Raw genomic sequence first — 6,772 nt, 5'->3', positions numbered from 1 at the left:
TCGGGCCTGGGGTGGGGCCCAAGAACTCTGGGGCTCCCTCCTGGGGGTCCCTCCCTTGGCAGCAGCCACCTGATGCCTGCATCTTTCTGCTGGGGAAGTGGTGAGAGCGCTGAGCCTCAGGGCTGAAGTCACGCTTCCCCTGGTGGAAAGGAGAAGACTGAGCCTCGCACTCTCTGTTCTTTTTGGGATGTGCATTGTCCTTGCACTGGGAGGTGGGGTCCCTGGAGTCTTAAAGCTGACCCTCCCTTCCCTGAGCAGAAAAGGAGCTGGCCCCCAGCAGGAAGCCCCAAGCTGACTCAGGAGATGGTTCTGGACCTGAGAGGGGAGGAGGGGATGGATGAAGGGCTAGGAGCCAGGGCAGAGAGCCAACAGCTGGCTTTGACAAGGCACCGCATGGTTTGGAAGGTGCCGGGCGTTCCAGGGGTGCAGCATTTTCACCTCCACCCTCCTCCCTGCCCATCTGGGCCCTGCCCCTCCTAAAGAGATGCCTTGACACGCCCTTCCTCCAGGAAGTCTCCCTGGATTGGTTCTATCCCACATTGCCTGACATCACTTCCTCTGTGAAGGAATCTCAGTCCAGTCATGAGCCTCCACATCACAGAAGTGAGCTTGCACATTGCAGCTGGCCTGACCTGTCTTCCATCTCACACTCAAATGTCGGGTCTCTCTTTGGAAAAGGCTGTCAGCAGGACTTTGCAGAACACACACACACACACACACACACACACACACACACACCCCACTTGATCATCCTGTCGTGTTTTTTGTGTTTTTTTTTTTTTTGCCAGGGACAGTAGATGTTTCCAAAGTGAATTCCAGAGGTTGCCTATTGATGTTAACCCGCCCACCTGACTCTCCCACCAGAACAAGGGAGCCCTGTGGTCCAAAAATTGGGGACTGTGGGATTTAGGGGTGCCAGTCTCTGTGCAGCAAGCCTCCTCAGATCTTTAATAGTCTGTGCACATTGTGAATCCCTGAGCACCTGCAGTTTCCCGGATTTACTTGACCTTGGAACTTTGTCTCACAGTGGAGCATCTCATGCACCTAGGCTGTTACTGAGCATCCTTGGGGAAATGCTGGGACACAGACTTCCAGAAAGGGCAGACCCTGCTTATAATTAACAACACAACATACTTCCGTGGGCCGAGGGCTAACTCTACGTGAGACTCTGTGCTAATAAGCCTCTCAGAAAATTCTCAAAACAGTTGGTGAGATGAATATGATTCTGGAAGGAAGGATGGAAGGATTACCGAGATCATTTGGTGATTTAATTCATGATGGTCTCCCAAGCCACAGGCACAGACATTGACCAATATGCAAGCATACCTCACTTTAATACACTTTGTAGATAGTGCTTTTTTTTTTTTTTACACAAATTGAAGGTTTACGGCAACCTTGCGTCAAGCAAGTCTATTTATTGGCTCCATTCTTCCAACAGCACTTGCTCACTTCATGTCTCTGTGACACATTTTCACAACATTTCAAACTTTTTCGTTATTCTTATATTTGTTACAGTGAATTGAGATCAGTGATTACAACTCCCTGAAGCTCGGATGCTGGTTAACATTTTTTTTGGCACTAAGATTTTTTTTTAGTGTTTATTTATTTTGAGAGAGAGAGAGAGAGGGCGTGCACACCAGCAGGGGAGGGGCAGAGAAAGAGGGAGAGAATCCTAGATTCTCTAGATGGGGGCTCCATCTCACCAACAGTGAGATCATGACCTGAGTAGAAATCGAGAGTCGGACGCTTGACTGATTAAGCCACCCAAGTGCCCCACAATAAGGTATTTCTTAATTAAGACATGTATATTGTTATAGACACAATGCTATTGTACACTTAATAGACTACAATAAAGCATAAACAGGACTTATACATGCACTGGGAAACGTAAAATTCACCCAATTGGCCTTTTTGCGCTGTTCACTTTACTGCATCGATCTGGAACCTGACCTGCAGGATGCCACAGGTGCGCCTGTATTAGCGACCAAGGGGTAGTGAGATCCCCTTGTGAGCTGGGCATTAGTCCTTTCCTCACTGACCTGTGGAGAGACCTGGATGATTGGAGGGTCAGAGATAGGATATCTTGGGGTCAAGGGGGCTGGTGAGAGGCCTCTGGGGGGCTCAGGACAGCAGCTCCTTACCAACCAGATCTAAAGCGTCTCGCTATTTTGACAGCTTTGCAGATTTACTCGCACTGAACGTAGGCCCCGCCTGGACCACAGAAAACTCCTGTCGTGTCTACTGGGAGGAAGCAGAGCCCTGGTCACTGCCGACAATCACCTTTTGGTTTTATTTGCAAATTGAGAAACAGCCTAAGGTAAAGATCAGAACAGGGACTTTGATATTGGGCAGATCTGAGCGTGAAGCCCAAACACAGACTCTCACTTGCTGCGTGTCTTTGAATAAGCCGTTGCTCTCTCTAAATCTCGGTTTCTTCATCTGTAAAGTAGAGATAACCATCCGGTTCACTTCATAGGGTTGCTGTGAGGATTAAATGAGAAAATGCATGTCAAACGTAGCCCCTGGTCTATGGTAAATGGAAGCCCTTATCAATAAGGGCAGTGGTGTTTCTTATCAACAAAACTGTGGGCTCTTTCAGGCTTCTTTTGAGGAAGATGATACAAGTTTGGGACCTCCCCCGGGCAAAATCCATCTATTTCTGGACATTGTCAGACATCAGTTAGAACAATGAAACTAGGACCGTATTGGGAGACATATGATGCTGTCAGCTGGGTTTCTGCACATTCCCCCTGCACATGTGCCTCAGAACTCGGGCTGTGAGATCCAGGCAGAAGCACGTTTGGCAAATCAGAATTTAGCAATGGACTGTGCCTGGACAGGTCATCCAGTTAAAGTCAGTAAAGTCCTCAGCTTTATTTATCAACCAGCCAGAACTCGGCAATTACCTAATCCCTAGCTGTGATTCAATCAGAACTTGGCAATACTCAGACCCTCAGCTATTTCTCCATGAGAACTCGGCCATGTCCCTGTTGAGCGTGTGCAGACTGCTGATGAGACCACGGACCAGTGTCAGGCTGGTCAGTCACACGTACTTGGCTGTTGGCTTGACCTCCACTGAGCTGAGTTATTATGGTGAATTAAGACAGCTCCTTAAAAAGACTTATAGTGGGGCGCCTGGGTGGCTCAGTTCGTTGAGCGTCCGACTTCGGCTCAGGTCATGATCTCACAGTTTGTGGGTTCGAGCCCCGTGGGGGCTCTGTGCTGACAGCTCAGAGCCTGGAGCCTGCTTCGGATTCTGTGTCTCCCTCTCTCTCTGACCTTCCCCTGCTCACGCTCTCTCTCTCACAAATAAATAAAAACATTAAAAAATAAAATAAAAAAATAAAAGATTTAAAGATCCAGGGCACCTGGATGGCTCAGTTGTTTTAACATCTGACTTGGGATCAGGTCACAATCTCACAGTGAGTGGGCTCAAGCCCTGCGTTGGGCTCTGTGCTGACAGCTCAGAGCCTGGAGCCCGCTTTGAATTCTGTGTCTTCCTCTATCTCTGCTCCTCACCCTGCTTGCATTCTGTCTGTCTCTCTCAAAACTAAATAAACATTAAAAAAATAAAAGACTTTTAGATCATATAAAAGAGTAAATCATAATCAAATTTAAAATAGATCAAAATTAATACTGAAATTATTTATGTTGTTTATAGCAAATATTACGTTTTACTATTTTGTTAACAAAAACTATTTTTAACTTTTTTTTTTAGAGAGAGAGTGCACAAGTGCAGGAGAGGGGTAGAGAGAGAAAGACAGAATCACAAGCAGCTCAGCACAGAGCCTGACACAGGGCTTGATCCCACCACCCTGGGATCAGGTCCTGAGCTGAAATCAAGAGCTGCACACTCAACCAACTGAGCTACCCAGGCACCCCGACAAAAACTATTTTTAAATGGCCATGCTCACCATGAGAAGGTTTCTGGATAGAACATGCACAGAATAGAAAATGGGACACAGATTATTTCAAATGACAAAAGCAGGTGGCGTCCCTCACGGATGACTTTGGCAGAGGCCCTCACCAGCCAGGAACTGCCTCTGCCCCATGGGTGGTCTTGGCCAGTACCTTCTCAATAAAAATGGCTTTGGCCACTGGTGAATGAGCTGGCTGCCCACTGCCCACCAGTCAGTCCCAGGGGAAGACCTGGGTCCCCAGTCCAGAATAGCACCGCCTCAAAGCCAGCCACCTGGAGGTGGGGGCCGGGCCGTCCAGAGTCACCACCTCCTTCCCAGAGCCACCAGCTGGGGGTGATTCTCGGAGGAGAGGTACTAACAGCACGGTGCTCTTGGCTAATGGGCCCATGCTCATCACTGCCTAGACGGGGCCTGGTTAATTCCTGACCAGAGGATGGAGGTGACCAAATCCTTGGCCCCTAGACAGGGCCCAGGGGGGCCTTGCAGCCTGGAGGACAGTTAATCGGCCCCTGCAAAGAGGTGCATTCACCCTCCAGCGAGAGGGAGTTGGCTCAATTCTCAGGGGTGTTCAGACCTTGGGATGGAAGCCCTGGGAAGCCCCAGGCTTTCCTCTGTGCGGCTAAGACAAGAAGTGACCTGCCCGTCTCGATTGGCTTGATGACGTGCGACCCAGCTACTGAGGCAGGGGCACTGAGTGCTTGGACAGCTGCCAAAGGGCAGCGCGAGTGGCCGAGCCCTGGCTGTGCCCGCAGGGCTCCCTGGACAAGTCACTTTCCCTCTGTGGCCTCAGTCAGGTGGAGGTGCTGGGGGATGTGATTGCCAGGGTCCCTGGTTTTCAGCCTGCTTTTCAGCCCCGCCCTCATTATCTGGCACTGCCCAGTTCCTTTCTCGGCCCTTCCACCTACGCCGTCTCCCTCGACCAGACAAGTGTCTGCCCTGACCCTGCTCCCTTCCCCTTTCCACTTCCCTCTTCCTGGGCACATGTGACCTGAGCTGCAAGATCTGACTAAATGCCCTCCTCCTCCATGAAGCCCCTTCTGACTGCACCAGCCCTTACACATCTCCCTCTCTCTAATGGCTGCCACATGTGCAACCAGAACCTTGGACCTTCTTCCAGGCTTCTGGAAGAATCACAGCAGCCAATACTATACAGACTGCCTCTATGCCAGGCACTGGGGTAAACATTGTGTGTTAACTCATTGAATCCCCACAATGCTGCCCTTACTCCCAATTTGCAGATGGGGAAGGTGAGTCCAGAGTGGTTAAAACACCTGTGACAGACACACAGTCGGTGTGTGCTGGGGCTGGGATCTGAACCCGGGCAGTGCGACTTCAGAGCCGCGCTGTGCCGCAGGGTAGCCTCCGGTGACGCGTGGCCACTGAGCACTGCACCTTCGGCTCGTGCGGACTGAGATGTATGAGCTGGGGTCTGCGGACTTGGAACGGGACGTGGAATGTGAAGTGTCAAAATCAATGTTTTGCATTGATTCCGTGGCGACATACTTTGGGTAAATAAACTATATTATCAACATTAATCTATTTCACCTTTCCTTTTTACTTCCTGATGTGGCTACTGGAAAATTTTAAATTATGGACGTAGCTCATGTTATATTCCTATTGGACTGGGTCGTTCTAAAATCCACACTCTTAGCACTCTGCTGAACTGCCTGTCTCTTGGGTGAAGGAGGTGCTGGGAGGGATGAGGGGAGGGGAGAGGTGGTGGTGGTGACGTGTGGCAGAGGAGGGAAGGGTGGTGGGATGGAGGAGATGATGGGTGGTGAGGGATGAAGCCATCTCATTTATAACATCTAATCCTTTATTTTGTTTTTGTCTTTCTTATTTATTTTTGAGAGAGACGGAGTGAGCAGGGGAGGGTCAGAGAGAGGGGGGGACACAGGATCTGAAGCAGGCTTCAGGCTCCGAGCTGTCAGCACAGAGCCTGATGCGGGGCTCAAACTCGCGAATGGTGAGATCATGACCTGAACCAAAGTCGGATGCTTAACCGACTGAGCCACCCAGGCGCCCCTACTTTATTTAATTTTTAAAAATGCTTATTATTGGGGCGCCTGGGTGGCTCAGTTGGTTAAGCGTCTGACTCTTGGTTTTGGCTCAAGTCATGACCTCACCGTTCGTGGGTTCAAGCCCCGCTTCAAAGTCCATGCTGACAGCACGGAGTCTGCTTAGGATTCTCTCTCTCCTGCACTCATGTTCACTTTCTCTCTCTCAAAAAAAAAAAAAAGGCTTTAAAAAGTGATTATTATTTAAGTATAGTTGACACAAAATTGTCATATTAGTTCCAGGTGTACAACGTAGAGATTCAGCGATTCGGCATCACGCAGGCTGACCATGTTGACGGTGATGGGCAGTTACAGTTCATTACCATCCATACAATGTTATTACAACAGCATGGACCACATTCCCTCTACTGTACTTCTCCTTTTCATGGTTTGATTATTTTACAACTGGACGTTTGTACCTCTCAGTCCCCTTCGTCTATTTCCCATGCCTACAACCCCCTCTCTTCCGGCAACCACCCATTTGTTCTCTGTATTTATGAGTCCGTTTCTATTTTTGTTTGCCTATTTGTTTTTTTTGTTTTTTTTTTTTTAGATTGCACATATAAGTAAAGTCATATGGAATTTGTTTTTTTTTTTTCTGACTTATTTCACTTAGCATAGCATTCTCTAGGTCTGTCCATGTTGTCACAAATGGCAAGATCTCATTCTTTGTTATGGTCGAGTGATACTCCATTGTGTGTGTGTGTGTGTGTGTGTATACACACCACATCTTCTTTATCCATTTGTCTCTTTATTTATTTTTTTTTTGAAAGAGAGAGTACACATGAACAGGGA

The sequence above is a fragment of the Crocuta crocuta genome, unplaced genomic scaffold (genome assembly GCF_008692635.1).
Source record: "Crocuta crocuta isolate KB4526 unplaced genomic scaffold, BGI_CrCroc_1.0 scaffold127, whole genome shotgun sequence".
In the NCBI taxonomy this organism is placed as follows: domain Eukaryota; kingdom Metazoa; phylum Chordata; class Mammalia; order Carnivora; family Hyaenidae; genus Crocuta; species Crocuta crocuta.
This window is presented reverse-complemented; position numbering follows the sequence as displayed.